The sequence below is a fragment of the Vigna radiata genome, unplaced genomic scaffold (assembly GCF_000741045.1).
Source record: "Vigna radiata var. radiata cultivar VC1973A unplaced genomic scaffold, Vradiata_ver6 scaffold_122, whole genome shotgun sequence".
Taxonomy (NCBI): Eukaryota; Viridiplantae; Streptophyta; class Magnoliopsida; order Fabales; family Fabaceae; genus Vigna; species Vigna radiata.
In genome coordinates, this window is record NW_014543108.1 from 87,086 (window position 1) to 104,976 (window position 17,891).

General features: G+C 36.5%; 1 pseudogene; it reads right to left on the reverse strand.

Moving 5' to 3' along the window:
• The window catches only part of LOC106752968, a 192,900-nt pseudogene that overhangs the window by 12,520 nt on the left and 162,489 nt on the right, over positions 1 to 17,891 (reverse strand).

Here is a 17,891-nt window from a genome sequence, read left to right on the forward strand (position 1 = left end):
AATAAAGACAAACAACAGTTATCAAATGAGTTAAACAATAAAAGCATTAAGCATAGATGAGAACCCAACAATTAATAATCAAAGCATATGGAAACCATATAAATAAACAAGAGTTTCAATAAAAGAGAGTATCAAAAGATTACATTGTTGCCCTCGACAACAATAGGGTTTAGTTCACCATTGTCATGGTGAATCTAGATGAAAAATGGATGAAGAATGGAAAAGCAAACCCTAGATAAGAAGAAATGGAGCCTAGGCATCCAAGAGATCCTCTTGAGAGAGTGAAATTAGGTCTGGCCGCCCCCTTCTGTCCAAAGAATGAGATTGAAATCACAACAATAGCTGAGGAGCGTCACAGAAAACAGGCCCAAGCCCAGAAGACAACCGCCCGGCGTCACACTTGTTCCGCCTGGCGATTTCCGTCAAGCCGCATTACCTCCCGGCGGTAGGGGTCTATCGCCCGGCGGTTTGCCTCTAATCCCAAATTCGCTTGGCTGCACCACCTGGTGCCAACTCCTCGCACTAGACCACCCAACGGTGTAATTTGTCACCGAGCGGTACGTCGACTCTTCATTTCTTCATTTTTCTTCCCTTTTCTTGAGTCTAAGACCTTCATCTTCAACTCCATTCTTCACTTTCTCAAAAATGCTACAAAACAATGCAAAACAAGCATAATATCGCTAAAAATAACTTTTGACTCTCTACAGACTCATTTATTGAGTTTTGCTTGATTCTAAGCTCATTCTAAGCAATAAAGGAAGTAATTTGGTCTAAAATGACATATGAAAATTGTCGCAACCGGGATCGCGACGGGACGGCGAACCGAAAAAACAAACGGTTTTAGAAAATATTTTGGAGTCGCCACTATAATTTATTATGAAAAAATATGGAAAAACCCTAAAATAAAAAAGCATGGTCTACGAAAAAAGAGATTTTAAGTTTGGGAATCGGTTACACGTAGGGAATGTATTAGCACCCTACCGCGCCTGCCAAAGGTAGTACCTTTAATTAAATGTATAAAATTAATGTGGTTTTCAAAAATATTAATTTTCCCCCAAAAAATAAAGTAAATAGAAATAAAAATAAATTATTAAGAAACAAAAAAAATATTTTTTATTTTTATGAACCCGGCAAGGATTGACCTTGGTCCTACGTATATCCATTAATGGACAATCAGGGCTCACGTAGTTCTTTATCTAGAAAAAGGTTTGTGAGTTTGTTTAAAAAAAATGGATTGATTTATATTTTTGAAAAGCCCGGAAATAAGAGATCGTGTAATTTTGATAAAAATATTTAGTTTAACAAAAATTAACCCTTTTTTGGTTTTAAATAATTTTGTATTTTGCTTTATATTTTAAGAAAAAAGAAGAAGAAGAAACAAGCCATAGTCCAATGCGTACTTAAATTAAAAAAATTATGATTTTTAAGAAAACATTATCTGCGCGTAAAAAAAGTATCTTTGGAAGAAAATTTCAAAGTATAATAAAAAGAGAAAAATAAGAGTGTAGAGGTGACATACCTTTTAGCTTCTGGAATTCCCTTAGTGCTTTCTCAGGTGGTTGTTGTTGACAGACCCCTTGGGTGTGAGAACTTATTTTTCTCTATACTCTTTCTTTCAAATTCTATAATCTCTAGGTTTTTTTCCTATTTTTTTCAGTACTCTTTTTCCCTTCCATAGAGTGTGTATTTATAGGCACATATTGTAATATTAATGTGATCTTGCCTTAATGACGAATTAATTGACAATTAGCAAAATAAGGAAAGAAATGGTCTTGATTGCAATCAAATAAAATTTGTGACAAAGATTATAATAATTGCCAGAAAATTTGCCCATTTAAAAAGGATCTTATTTCTTTCTCTTCAGGAATAAACTGATGCAGCAAATTATATCAATATATTTGTTATTATTGCTTACCATTAATGCCATAATATGATTCAAATTATTACCATGTTAAACAAATATTTCAAAAACATTCTAAAATGATGTGCCCTGCATTGAGGAAGATTATTATTTTCTTTAATATTGATTATTTACTTTCCTGGACAAAATTGGGTGTTGACAAAAATAACTGTTTTTGAACCTTCATCACCACCCCAAACTTAGAACTTTGCTTGTCCTCAAGCAAACAAAACAAAACAGCAAACAAAACAGAGCTTGGCTTTATACTATTTCATCCAATGATTCAACACTCCTAAAGTACATGACAAACACTACTCAATCTCNAATCTTCAGTGAAATCAAATTAAGATGCATGCATGCTTTCAATCTAGTTCAGTCCATAGATCGCACAACAGATGTTACACATTATAAATGACCAATCCACTAAGCAAAAATGCACTAATGAAAATTAATAATTCATACCAAGCAAGTGTTTCACTCAATCACTCAAGTGTTTAGGGTGACACTCCAACTTTCTATCATTCACAAGTCATAAGAAATAAAATTGCGATTCATCTCAAGCAATCAACATCTTTACATGAAAATGCCATCAAAAGGACTTTTCCAAGGCTTGTAATGAGGTTGGGCTAACAAGAAGAATTGTTTTTTCTGGAATACAAAATCCTTGAGTCAAGAGAGCTATCATAGTATTCAACATTTAAGCACAACTCTCTTCCTCACCAATCTCACTCATTCCCAACTTTTTTCCCTTTTCTTTTGCATTGAGCCCATCTTCATGCTTTTATTCTTTTCTTTTCTTTTTAACATGCATTTTTCTTTCTCAACCTTTGAGGTCAATGCTTTACAATTGCTTTTCAATTTCCCCCATGCAACCCCAAACTTGAACCTTTTCATCGCATACAATTAAGCTCATCCCAACTCAAGGTAAAGAATTTCAAGACAAGGGTTCACATCNTGTTTAAGGCTAAGGTTCAAAAAGGGTATACTATTTTCAAGCACTTTGGGTGAAAATTTGGCTTGAGAAAGATTTTCAAAAATGGCCTTGATCATATGACATTCACATGCAATTCAATCAATCATCCAGATTAAGGCAATATCATTCATGCTTTCCAGTGAACAATACATACAACAATGAAAACTCTGGAGCTCAATACCTCACACAACATGCTTTCTCACACAAGATTCATTCATACACCCTGCGTAGCATCATAACCACAATCATAATTCATCACCCATCTGTTTCATAGAATATCAACATGCAATGCAGCTCAATTATCATCCACATTAAATCATCATCAAATAGTCTCATCATGCAAATTATTCAGTCAAACATTTTCAGAAAAAGTATTCAAGCCAAGAATACACACTGAAATTAAAATTCAACCTATTCTAGGAATTTAAAAAGCGAAAGTGAAAGAGAGAAAACTAGGTTGCCTCCTAGTAGCGCTTGTTTAACGTCACGAGCCTGACCCAAACCTCATGGGTCTACCAACATCATGACTGAGGCGAATTGCTCAACATCTCCTCCCACATAATGTTTGAGCCTTTGGCCATTCACTATCCAGCTCCGTTGCTAATCGTCATCATTCGAATATTTTAATTCCACTGCTCCACTTTGGAATACACGTCTCACCACAAAAGGTCCCGACCATTTCGATTTCAGTTTCCCGGGGAATAACTTTAGCCGCGAATTATATAATAGAACCAAATCCCCTGGATGAAAAGTTCTCGTAATCAACTTGTTGTCATTATAGAATTTCACCTTATCTTTGTAAGTCCTGGATGACTCGTAGGCATGCAGCTGCATTTCTTCAAGTTCTAGCAGCTGGTTGCCTCGTTTGCTTTGAGCTTTATCTGGGTCAATATTCAAAAATTTCAAAGCCCACCAAGCTTTGTGCTCCATTTCAACTGGCAAATGACATGCTTTTCCATAGACTAACTGAAAAGGCGGTAACCCCATAGAAGTTTTCATGGCAGTTCTATATGCCCGGAGAGCATCGTCTAACTTCTGTGCTTAATCTTTTCTTGAAAAAGTGAAAGTCTCTTCTAAAATTCTTTTGATTTCCCTGTTAGAAACTTCAGCTTGGCCGTTTGTCTGCGGATGATAAGGTGCAGTTACCTTATGTTTCACCCCATAATGCTTAAGTACCTTAGCTAGCTGAGCATTGCAGAAGTGAGCTCCCCCATCACTGATGAGAATCCTGGGAGTTCCAAAACGTGAAAAGATTTGTCTTTTTAAGAATTTTATCACAGTGTTAGAATCATTCTTAGGACATGCTACAGCTTCAACCCACTTACTCATATAATTAACAACTACCAAAATAGATTCATTATTAAATGACGGAGGAAATTGTCCCACAAAGTCAATACCCCAGCAATCATAAACTTCAACTTCCAAAATGCCCTGCAGTGGCATCTCATGCCTTCTTGAGATGGTCCCTGTCCTTTGGCATTTGTCACAGCTCCGAGCATGATTATGAGCATCTTTAAACAAAGTCGGCCAATAAAATCCTGCATGTAAAATTTTTGCGGCAGTGCGCTATCCATTATAATGACCTGCATAAGGAGAATTGTGACAATGCTACAAAATATCTTCTGCTTCTGCTTCAGTAACACATCTTCTCAACAGATTATCTGCTCCTATCTTCAATAAATATGGATCATCCCAAATGAATTGTTTGGCATCATGTAAAAACTTATTTTTCTGTTGCCAGTTGAATCCTTCCGGAATAACATGTGCGACTTTGAAGTTGGCTAAATCAGCAAACCAGGGTCTTTGCTGATTATACAAAAGAGCTTCATCTGAAAATGATTCCCAGATTTCTTTCTCCTTGCTTGTTACTTCATCATTGACTAACCGGGATAAATGATCAGCAATCACATTTTCACTCCCCTTTTTGTCATGAATTTCTATGTCAAATTCTTGTAGCAGAAGTACCCATCTAATTAATCTTGGCTTCGAATCAGGTTTTGTCAGTAAATACTTTATAGCAGCATAATCGGTATAAATGATCACCTTAGATCCAATGAAATAGGATCTAAATTTCTCCAATGAGTAAACTGTGGCCAATAATTCTTTTTCTGTGGTAGCATAATTCAGTTGAGCCTCATTCAGCACTTTGCTAGCATAGTAAATAGCATGAAACATCTTTCCTCTTCTTTGTCTCAGCACAACACCTATGGCATAGTCACTAGCATCGCACATAAGTTCAAACTCTTTATCCCAATCTGGAGCCACAATCACTGTAGCAGAAATCAATGTCTTCTTCAGAATATCAAAAGCTTGGAAACATTCTGGACTCATAACAAATGGTGTCTCTTTACCAAGCAAATACTTAAAGGCTTCGCAATCTTTGAAAAATCCTTAATAAATCGTCGATAGAATCCCGCATGACCAAGGAAACTTCGAACTCCTTTTACATTTGTTGGTGGTCGGAGTTTTTCAATCACCTCAACCTTTGCTCTATCAACTTCGACCCCGTTGGCAAAAATTTTGTGGCCCAACACGATACCTTCTGTAACCATGAAATGACATTTTTCCCAGTTCAGAACAAGATTTGTTTGAACACGTCGTTTGAGAACTGCATCCAAATTAGTCAAGGGTCTTCGAAAAGTATCTCCAAAAACTGAAAAATTGTCCATAAAGATTTCGATGCTTTTTTCCATAAAATTAGCAAAGATTGTTTGCATACACCTCTGGAAAGTAGCGGGGGCGTTACATAAACCAAACGACATTTTTCTGTAGGCAAATATACCAAATGGAAAGGTAAAAGCTGTTTTCTCTTGGTCTTCAGGGTCAACCACAATTTGGTTATAACCAGAATATCCATCAAGGAAGTAATAATAAGCTTGCCCCACCAATCTTTCTAACATCTGATCCATGAAAGGTAAGGGAAAATGATCTTTCCGGGTGGCTGTATTTAATCTCCAATAGTCAATGCACATCCGCTACGCAGTGACTGTCCTTGTAGGAATAAGCTCATTCATTTCATTATGAATGACAGTCATCCCTCCTTTCTTTGGTACAACTTGAACTGGGCTTACCCATTTGCTATCAAAAATTGGATATATAATTCCTTCTTCTAACAACTTCAATACCTCTTTTCTCACAACTTCTTTCATGACAAGATTAAGTCTCCTTTGTGGTTGAGCTACAGGCTTATAATCGTCTTCCATCAAAATTCTATGCATACAATAAGTTGGACTTATACCTTTGAGATCAGCAATTGACCAGCCGATGGCACCTTTGTTCGCTTTTAGAACCCCCACCAATTTTCTTTCTTCCTCCGGAGATAATGAAGCACTAATAATGACAAGTTTTCTCCCATTGTCCTCCAAAAACACATATTTCAGATGTGATGGCAATTCCTTCAGTTCAATCTTGCTGTCTGAAGCTTTTTCTGTAAGCTCCATCTATTCAAAGAGTGCTTTTTCTGGTGGAACTTCTTTTGCTGCTTCCAATTCCTGTACACATTTCTGATGTAGTTTATCTTCTTCCTCGTTTAGATCCTCACATTCATTAGTCAAAGTTCTTTCTAACATGGACACGTTACGAACTCTATTTTCTTGTCTCATACAGAGTTCCTCCACAAAGTCTATCTAAAAGCATGACTTGTCATCTTTAGGATGTGACATGGCTTGAAACACATCAAAGTTCACCTCTTCATCTTGCACCTGGACCTTAAGCTTCCCTTTTTCAACATCAATAACAATTCTGGCAGTTTTCATGAAGGGTCTTCCAAGAATTAAAGGTGCATCTCCATTTTCTTCCATCTCCATAATAACAAAATCCACAGGAAATAAAAATTTATCAACCTTAACAATCACATCTTCAGTAACTCCATAAGGATATTTGAGGGATCTATCAGCTAATAGAAGAACCATTCTTGTTTGTTTGATCTCTACTCGTTTTAACTTTTTGAACATGGACAGAGGCATCAGATTTATACTGGCTCATAGGTCAATCAAAGCTTTCCCAACCTCTAACTCTCCAATAGCACAAGGAATAGTGAAGCTCCCTGGATCGGGTGATTTAGGAGGTAATGACCTTTGAATGATAGCACTGCAGTTCCCTTCTACCTCAATTGTTTCTTTTTCGACATAATTTCTCTTTTTCGTAATGATCTCTTTCAAAAATTCTGAATAAGATGGTATCTGCTGGAGTGCCTCCGAGAATGGAATAGTTATTTCTAATTTCTTGAAAATCTCCATTAAACGATCGAATTGTCTCTTTTTCTCTTTTCTGGAATATATTTTTGGGTATGGCAGTGGTTTTTCGTACTCATTATCTTTGAACTTCTCAGCTTCTTCTTTTTGCTTCTTGTTCAACATATTTTTTTCTATCTCATCTTCCTCCCTTTGATCCTTTTCTTCTTCTATACTTACTTCTTTATCAACCTCTCTTTCTTTTAGAATTTTTCCACTTCTAGTAACAATCTCACATGCTTCTTCCCCCTACCTTTCTCCTTGCAGTCAACAGCAAATACACTTCTCTTCATAATTATCTGGAAAGTTTCTTCGGATTTCGTACTTCTCGGAATAGGTTTGAAATGAAGTGTTTGTGGGGCCTTTAAAGCTTCTATAACTGCATGCGATAACTCAGCAAGTATTCTTGTCACTTCCTCCAACTGCTATGTAATCACATTATTTTGAACCATTGAAACTTCCTGAATAGCATCAACACGCGCACCATGTGCTTCTTCATTGTCAGCCATAAGTTCTATCAAATCATAAGCTTCATCCTCAGTCTTCCTACAAATACTGCCTCCAGTTGAAGCATCTAACACCATCTTAGACTGAAGGCACAAGCCTCCAAGGAAAGCAAGCAAATATGAAGTCCTATCGAACCCATGGACTAGGGTCTTTCTCAACAAGCCTTTAAATCTGTTCCAAGCCCGTCCACGAGTTTCTTCACTTCCTTGTTTAAATGCAGAAATCTCCAGCTTCCCTTGACTGATCCTTGCAGGTGGAAATAATTTAGTAACAAATTGGTGTGCCACAGCCTCCCAAGTTCTGAAAGTTCCTTCAGGGAATGAGTGCAACCAATCCTTTGCATTTCCTCCAAGAGAGAAAGGAAACAGGTTGAGTCTGACCCTGTCATCTGAGACACCGTTTATCTTAACAGTGTTGCAAATCTCACCAAAGATGGTCAAATGATTATCCCTCAAGTCGTACTACCGTCCGGCGGCAGGGGTCTACCGCCGTGCGGTTTTCCTCTAATCGCAAATCCGCTTGGCTGCACCGCCGGGTGCCAACTCCTCCCACTGGACCGCCTAGCGATGTAATTTGCCGCCGGGCGGTACGTCGACTCTTCATTTCGTCATTTTTGTTCCCTTTTCTTGAGTCTAAGACCTTCATCTTCAACTCCATTCTTCACTTTCTCAAAAATGCTACAAAACAATGCAAAACAAGCATAATAAAAATAGCTTTTGACTCTCTACAGACTCATTTATTAAGTTTTGCTTGATTCTAAGCTCATTCTAAGTAGTGAAGGGAGTAATTTGGTCTAAAATGACATATGAAAATAATTGTTTTTCAACCTTCATCACCATGGTGAATCTAGATGAAATAATAAAAGAATGGAAGAATAAACCCTAAATTAGGTAGATTGGAGCCTAAGAATCCAAGGAACCTCCTCCAAGGTGTGTAGAACAGCTCTAGACGTCTCTGTTGGCCAAAAGATTACAATTTGAATCACACTGGCTCTATTTATAGACCAAAAAGGTAACAGAATCTATGCGAAATAAAAACAGATAATCGCTCAGCGCCTAAGTGAACCGCTCAGCGATTTGCCTCTTAGCCGCACTACTGCTCAACGGTCAGTTTTACCGCTGAGCGGTTTGCCTCTAACCGCTCTGACCGCTTAGCGCTGATTTTGGCCACTGAGCGGTTCATAAACTCTTCTTTTCTTTTGTTTTCTTCCTCTTTCTTGAGTCTAAGTCCATCTTAATTCACTTTCATCTTCAATTCTCATCAAAACCCTGAAAAACAATGCAAAAACAAGCATAATATCTCTAAAACCAACTTTTGACTCTCTCATGACTTAACTATGTGTTTTACATTATTTTAAGCTCATTCTAAGCCACAAAGGGTGTGTTTTGATATCATATTTAAGCATGGAAATAACGGTTTTTAGACCGTTATCACGACCCCAAACTTAGAACTTTGCTTGTCCTCAAACAAACAAAACAAAACATGGCTTTCCACTTCTTCATCAAATAGTTCAATATTTTCAAAACTCATTTTCCTCATGACAAGTTATGATTCAATTCAAATTATCTGTGGAATCTTATCAAGATGCATGTATGCTTTCAATCCATTTCAATTCACATAATCAAATATTTTCCAACAGATGTTTTATTCATGATTGATCGATCTACTAAGCATAGATGTAAACATGGATTTCAACAATTCTCACCAAGCAAGTGTTTCACTCAATCACTCAAGTGTTTAGGAGGACACTCCATTCTCAACTATTTACATGTCACATAAAACAAAATTGCCCTTCATCTAAAACAATCAACATTCTCACATGCAAACGTCATCACAAGGACTTTTCCAAGGCTTATAATGAGACCGTGTTAACAAGAAAAATTGGTTTTTCTAGATCACAAAATCCTTGAGTCAAAAGAGTTATTTAAACATTCAAAGTTCAAGTACAAACTCTCTCTTTTACCAATCTCACTTACTCCCAACTTCTTCCCTTTTTTTATTGAGCTCATCTTTCACGCTTTTTCTTTTCTTCTTTTTCTTTTCTCATGCATTTTTCTTTTTCAAAACTTGAGCTCAATACTTTTCTTTTGCCTTTTAACTTTCCCCAAACAACCCCAAACTTTAACCTTTTCAATACATACAATTATTCTCAACCCAACTCAAGGTATTTAATTCAAAACAAGGGTTTTCATCCTGTTTAAGGCTAAGGTTCAAAAAGGGTATATACATTTAATCACTTTGGGTAAAAATTTGGCTAAGTAAAGGCTTCCAAACATGGCCTTTGATCATATGACATAAACATGCAATTCAATCAATTATAAAGACTCAGGCAATATCATTCATGCTTCCCTGTGCACAGTACATATATCAATGAAAAATCTAGAGCTCAATACCTCACAAAACATGCTTTCTCACACATCATTCATACACTCTGCTTTAGCATCATAATCACAATCAAAAATCACAACACATATGTTAACATAGTTAGTGAACCATACCTGGATATCAACATGCACACAGTCTCAATCATTAGCCACATTCAATCATCATCGAATAACTCATCATGCAATATCATCATCAAACCATTATCAGAACCAATGTACAAGCCAAGCATAGACACAAAAATAAAGTTCAACCTATTCTACAAATCCAAAGTACAAAAGAAAAAGAAAAATCCATGTCCAAGTGCTGGCATCCGTGAGTAGATGCCCTATCAGTCCATGTCCTCATCTAAGTCGTACTCATCACCCTCCTCTCCATCCTCAAAATCATCATCCTCTTGATCATCCTCATCTCTGTGTGGTGCTCCAGCTACTCTAGACACACTGCCCTGTACCTGCTCCTGAGGCCAAGCCATCGTACTATGGAACTCGTCCATAGTCAACCTGTACACTGGTGGCATGTCATACAATCCTATAACCATCTTTGCAGTAGCTACCTGCCCTATGCGAAGAGACTCCATCCTAGCCTCCATCATGGACATATACATGTCCCTCATCTGGAAAGGCTCAACGTGTTGTGCCGGTGCGTTTGTAGGTGCATCCTCCTGCTGAGCTGCTGCTCTCCTAGAACGTCTCCTAGGAACTGCTCCAGCTGGCAGATCACCTCCACAAAACTGACGATAATAGGAGGCATCAATAGCTCTCCTCGGCCTCTCATAAGGTGGAACTGTAGTGTCCACCCTAGCCTGCTGGCACAAGTATGTAATTAGGGACGTATGTCCCAGCAGTATCCTACTACTAACAGTAGTAGCGCAACTCTGAATTTCATTGGCGATGATTTCACTAACGTTAACATCCATCTACCTCAACATGCAGTAGATGAAGGGAATCCGATGCATGGTAATGTTGAAAACATAGGAGCATGGCTGTATGTTGGCATGAGTGAATGCCATTCAGTACTTCGCCAGGGGAGTCAAATCTACCCTACTGAAGTTGACTGGCACTCCTTTAGGGTTCCTCTGAAAGTGTCTCCCGGGGATGCACATCACCCTCTCAATGTCCTCACAATCCCTGTACTCCCCTGTAAGATCAACATACCTACACTACTCTCCTGGCCACTCAGTACCCGGGAAGCTGTTGATAGTGTCAGGGTCGTATCTGATGATTTGTCCCCTCACATATCTCATGACCTCCCAGCTGATACTCCTCCTCTGGGCAAGGCGTTCACATAGAATTCCTTTACCAGCTCAATGCTAGCTGGTGCAGGATAGGTAGTCACTCTCTCCCAGCCTCGCCTCTCAATCTCCAATCTAAACTTCAGTGCCCAGTCTGGAATATACATGGCCTTCCTCTCCATCAATAAACGCCTCTCCTGTACAGTCATGTAATGCTCCTCATGCTTCTTGGAAAGGAACCTAGATGAATAGAATCTCCTTGGCCTTTCTAGCTCCTTTCTGTTGTTGCCCATAGTCTTCACTCTTCTTGAGGATGACATTCTTGTATCAAATAAATCAAATAACATCACAGAAATTTATCATTTGAGGTTAGTAAATCATCAATTACATTTTCCAGAACACGCATAGTCCATTAATAAGGGAAAACAAGGCCCCTTAGCATCCAAGCATCTCAAAAATTAAAAACCCCAAAACCAGATGAATTCCGCTCAACGATCAGGCAGACCGCTCAGCGGTTTTCGGTTGGGTTTTCAAAATCCCTCTTTCAAAGGTCCTAATCTCCACTATAACACTAAATCCACCATTCCTGATCAATTTAATGCAATTCAATCGGTTCCAACAGTTTCTATTTCATCAAATCATGCATAGAAATCAAAAGCCCTAATTTATCATGTTCCTAAGCATGTTCTTCAACAAAGTTCAATTAGAAACCCTAAGAATGAAATTGCACAACTTACTTGAGTGGAGATCTCAGATTCTTGCTAAACTTGCTCCTAATTGATGATGAATGCCTTCTTTAATGCACAACCCTCAACAAAAACCCCAAACTTTGACAAGATAGTGGAGAAAATTAAGATTTTTGTGAATGGGTGATGAGAAAAGTGGGAAAATCTCTTTAGAAAGCTCTTGAAAGTGAAAGAGAAGTGTCAGGGCTTAAGAATACCGCTTGGGCGAACTGCAAAGAAAAGGTTTTAAAGTGCCAAAATCTAAAAAACCGCTCAGCTTTAAGAAAAACCGAGACCAGTTTATGCTGCAACCGCTCAGCGGTTTGGCCAAAATTTTCTTCATCTCTTCTTTGCTTGCTTTTAAGCAATCTAAACTTGTAACACTTGATTTCAACCTTCAATTTTTCAATTACATACCTTTCCCCTCTCAAATGCAACATTCAAATATGCAATGCACTTAACACAGAGTTAAAAACAGATATAATCAACTAGATTGCCTCCCAGGTAGCACTTGTTTAACATCACGAGCCTGACCCAAACCTGTCTAGCACTCATCAGTAAGTGCCTTCTTACCAACACCCATCAGTAGGTGTACCTTCCTGGTATCCTTCACTAGATACCTAAATCTTTAGCATCCCTCAGTAGATGCTACCCAAAAATGTTTAAAAATCCAGAGAATTACAAGTTCAAAATAAAATAAACCTAAAACTAAAAATGTTTTACAAAAATTGGGATTTAATAAGATAACATCATGTCTTCCCATCCCGATTGGGATCTTCATCTACCCAGCTCATCAAATGCCTTTTGTCCACTCTTCTGATGGCTTTGGAGTATGGTCTTCTAATCTCAACTACTCCATTTTCTTTAATTTTGTTCACAATCCACTTTCTATTCTTGAATCTTACCTGTGAACCACGTGCAAGTGATGTATCTTCTGAGTGAATTGTTCCTCCTTTCAGTACCTGTTGTGCTATCTTCAGATGCAGTTTCTCTTCTTGTCTTTTTATTTTGGCTCTCTTTTTAAGTATAACATTATTTTCTTTAGCGCCATTATATAATAGCACACGTTCATGGTCTTTCATCATAATTCTTCCATTATGCACACTAATAAACATCTTTGAAGTTGCCATGAAAGGTCTTCCAAGAATCATTGGAATCCTCTCATCATTTTCCATGCAAATAACTAAAAAAACCACCAAGAACTCTAGGTGCTCCACATGCACAGTCACATTCTCCACCATACCAAGTGGTTCTTTTGAAGAAGCATTAGCATCCGTCATAGTAAGGTTTGACGGTATAGCATATTGACCATTGATATGGTCACCACCACAGAAATCACAAAGCTGCTGTGCTTGGGAGACATTACGAATCTCTGATGAGTCGTTATTTCTTGAACTATATTTAGTTTATTGCACTTAAATAAACCAGGGAATTGTGTTTAATTGTCTGTTATTTCCCGTTTTCCAAATTCTGCTTAATTTGGTCAGAAATTCGTAATTGTGCTAATTTGGATTTTCTAAGCTTAATAAGTGCATTTCTGGTTGTAGGGAAGTTTTGGAAACATCATCTGGAACATTGGTACATGACGTGACACACTCAAAGGCTCAACATTTAGTCATTTAGATTTTAATTAAAGTTGTAATTTCGTTTTCTAGAAGTCCTTAATTAGAATTATGTGTTTTGGACCCTTTTGGGGGCATTTTTGTAAATAAACCCATGTGTAGGACATATGCCTTTTAGGTTAGGGTTTTAATTCATTGTGAACCCAATTTTTTAGGGAGGATCTCAGTTTTTAGAGGAGAATGGTGTTTTCGGTTTGGAGCCATTTCAATGAACAAGATGCAGATTTTCTTTGTCTTTTAACTCACTCTTGGTTATCTTAGCTCATTGAAGGTGAAAAATCATTCATTTCTACTTCCATTTGCTTGTTCTTGATGCTTGAAGCTTGAGTTTTGGAGCTTGCCTTTGCATTTCCATGGTGGATGTTGGGGTTGAGTAACTTTATATTTCGTTTTCCTCTCCCTTTGCTGTTGTTCCTCTCGATTTTCATTTCATTTTGGTTGGTTGGATGATAAAAATGGAGTTTTATGTGAGTTTTGGGTTGAAGAGAGCTTAAGTTGATGTGTGAGTGTTGTGGTTTGGGCTCTTTCTTCTTGTTTTTCGGTTTTGATGTTTGAAACAAGGATGGAACCAAATCTTGGGGTTGTTATTATGGTTGAAAAGAGCTGGAATTGATAGCTTGGTTTTCATTTTCCTTTCTTGCAAAGAAACTTGAAGAAATGGTAGTGTTGAAGTTGGGTTCATGAGTAGAAGTTTGGGTTTATTGTTCTTGTGTTCAATTGTGATAACGGTCTAAAATCCATTATTTTCATACTTAAATTTGATAGTAAAACACACCCTTTGAGGCTTAGAATGAGCTCTAAATCAAGTAACACTACAAAAAAAAAGCTTATTTAGAGGGGGTTTTTTTTTCGATTTGCGGGGGTTTTTACCCTCCGCTAAATAAATTTCGGGGGTTTTTCAAACCCCCGCAGTTTGAGTCACCACAAACTATCTGCAGAGGTTTTTTTCGCCCCCTGGTATCATATTCAATTTGCGGGGGTTTTTCTGCGGAGGGTAAAAACCTCCTCTATATATTCAATTTGTGGGGGTTTTTCTGTGGAGGGTAAAAACCTCCTCTATTACTGACTATTATTTTGAGGGGGTTTCTAACCTCCTTTATATTTTTGTCACTTTTTTGTTTGATGATATAATATCGTTTTTTGTTTGATGATTATTAAAATATATAATAACTATCTATTTCCATTAACTTTTTTTTTTCAATTTCAAAATTAAATAAATTTAATTTTTTTCTAAAATTATTAAATACCAAACAAATATGATTCCTTTTATTAAAAAAAGATACCATACAACAAAAGCCCTTGAATAGAAAGAAATTTAGAAAAATAAATTGAGAAACAATTTTATAGTCACATCAAGATAGACTAAAAGTCAATGTAATCTCATTACAAAAGTAGTTACAAAGAAAGAAATGTTACTCAATTCATAATAAACTANGTATAGTTTTATCCTAAAACAATATCATAAACTTCCTAAATGTTACTTCCATCAGATGATTATCTTGTACCCAAAGGAGACTCTGGCTCATTTGCATCACGAGCTTGCTGAAATAATATAAAAAAAATTAATAAAATAAACTCAATTACATGTACTTACATTTTGTAAATAATATATAAAAAAATAATCAAATAGAATTCAGTTTTAAAAGTCATTATTCAAATTTTCCTTGGCTACTACAGTTTCTACTTTACACCATATATAAAATGCAATGGACCAATACTTCTCACACTATGCATATAAATCTTATTGCAACAATCAATAAAGCTAACTATGCTTTCAGCGCACCTTCTAAATTCATGTACTTTTGTTCCCATTGATTAGTAGATGCTGATGATGTGGCAGTACTAGATAAAGCACATCAAAGAAACACTATAGAAGAAGGCTCTTACATTTACATAATTCCAATACATTCCAGGAGGTCGAGGACATTCAATACCAGATGCAGGATCAGATTCAGGACAAGGAGTACATTTTCTTAGAGGTGGCATGCCAAACTAAATCACTGACGTTAAAATGGATACAAGGCATGTTTCAATAATCTGCAATTTAAAGGAAAGGGGGAATGAGTGAAAAGAAAATAAATGAGAAAAGAAAACGTACTGAAGGAAGAAAAACAATAATATTATTGAATATTGGCCACCCTATTGATTTTTCTGTATTTTACAAAACCATAAAGGATAACAATCAGATCAAAATTAACAGCANACCTTGACCCTGTTCCGATTCATGTGAAGATGATTTCGTCGCCAAGTGGTAATATAGAGAACCTTCTATAACTATAAGATTTGTAAGAAAATAAAAATANCAATATCAAAAATATTTAATGATNTTAACATATGATTATTAATGACGTTCACATATTCATAATTATTAGAAGAAACTTGATATATAATATATCTGAGTCGAAAACAACTTTGTTGCAAACAAATTAAACGAGGGCTTTGTTTTTTTTTTNTGTTTCCAGGGTCACTGAATTTTTTAGTAGAAACNTCATTTCATAATTTTCATCTATCAATTAGTTTTATAGGATTTCTACCTTTCTCTATAAAGAAAAACATGAGTTTATTGTGTAGAAGTTATAAAAAAAATCTTAAAAACACGAATTATGATTTACGAAGTTATAAAAATNTTTAACAACACGAATTCACCTTAAAAACATCACAGATTCAATTTTAACATCAACATGGATTCAACTTAAAACATTACTGGTCAAACTCTAAATAACATGATTCCAANAATCAACAGCTCGATACAACCATTAACATGCTCGATTTAAACATTTAAACATCACAAATCAAACAAAACCTACATGAATCCAATTAAAAAAAACCCATTTCAAACTGTACAGAGCTTGACAGCCTTCAAATTTGGTTTAACTAACCTATAAGCACTACTCCACTATGCACTTCACCATACATCAACCCACTTATTTAAGGATTAGACATATATTGTTGTAACCACAATTAGCCATATGATGAAATACCAAAACCGTTATAAACATAATTACATCAGAAAAACAAGAGAACATATCAGTACAAAGTTGTTTTAGGTATTCGCAAACATACAGAGACAACTAAATAAGGATAGGTCCTATTTTTTTAATTTCTTGCAGATAACTTATTTTCTATCCTTGACTCTTATTTCCTTTTTCCTTCTGTATAGCTTCTCTACTAACTCCATCTCTTACACAGAACAATATAATTCAAATACAAAAAAAAAAAAACATAGGAATAGGAATTAATTATTCCATTAACATTACGACTTGAAATAACATAAGAAANGTAAGCTTTTGGAACATAAGTGTCAATTCTCAACCTACCTTTTAAAGGCAAACAAAGATAACTCACCACATTGTCAGGAAGTGACGTTGTAACTGACTTTCCAATGTCTGAAACTGCCAAAAGTTCATCAGNAGGAGGTTTTTCATTGAACACATCTCTTCCTTTAGTTGCATCTTCAGGCTCCTCCGGTTCTCTTCGACTGATACATGGTAGATTTCAGGACTTAGATATCGTGACTTTCATTTGCATGAGATACTACTAATGATGNCATACTTTAAAAAGATGTAACAAGGTAAAAAACACAACCAACAAAATATCCGTATATGATATCAAATAGAAAAACTATATGACTTTGTATTTCATAACAGAGGTCAAATGGTCAGTANAGTGTACAATGTTACCTGAATAAATATATCCTGTGCTTTAATTTAAAGGCACAACACAGGAGAGTGGGATGTGTCAAAGGCTCCTTACCCTTTGTGATAATAAAGATCCTGTATTACAAACAGAATAGTACAACTTTATGGCTGATTCAGTGGCGTCAGATCTCTTTCAGTTGTGCCCCGGATCAAGTACATACACACTCATCTAACAACCACGCATAAACACCCTAAAACCTTTACCAGTCCGTAAGTACTCATGAGGGGTGAAAGCCAAGTTTGTACTGTAACTCTTGNCATCTCTGTTGTTCTTCATGAGCCCAAAGCAGGACAACCTGGGATTACCATCCTGTTGATACAACACAAGCCAGTCCCCGAGTTAAAAATAGCAAGAAACAAGGTTTAATTGGAACTCAGATGTATTTATTAAAAGCCTTTATACCTGATCAAACAAGATCCTATAGGCATTGAGATCATGATACAAGCCCCTTCCTTTACTAGTGCAATATTCTAGATCTTGAGCTAAGTAGAAAGTGACCCTCAACCTCATGGCCCACTTCATTGGCTGTGCCTCCCCTGCACCAAATAAACCATAATTTTTTTCATGTTCAAAATTACAAGTTTAAGGAAAGATTTGAAACCCATCAAATATTAACA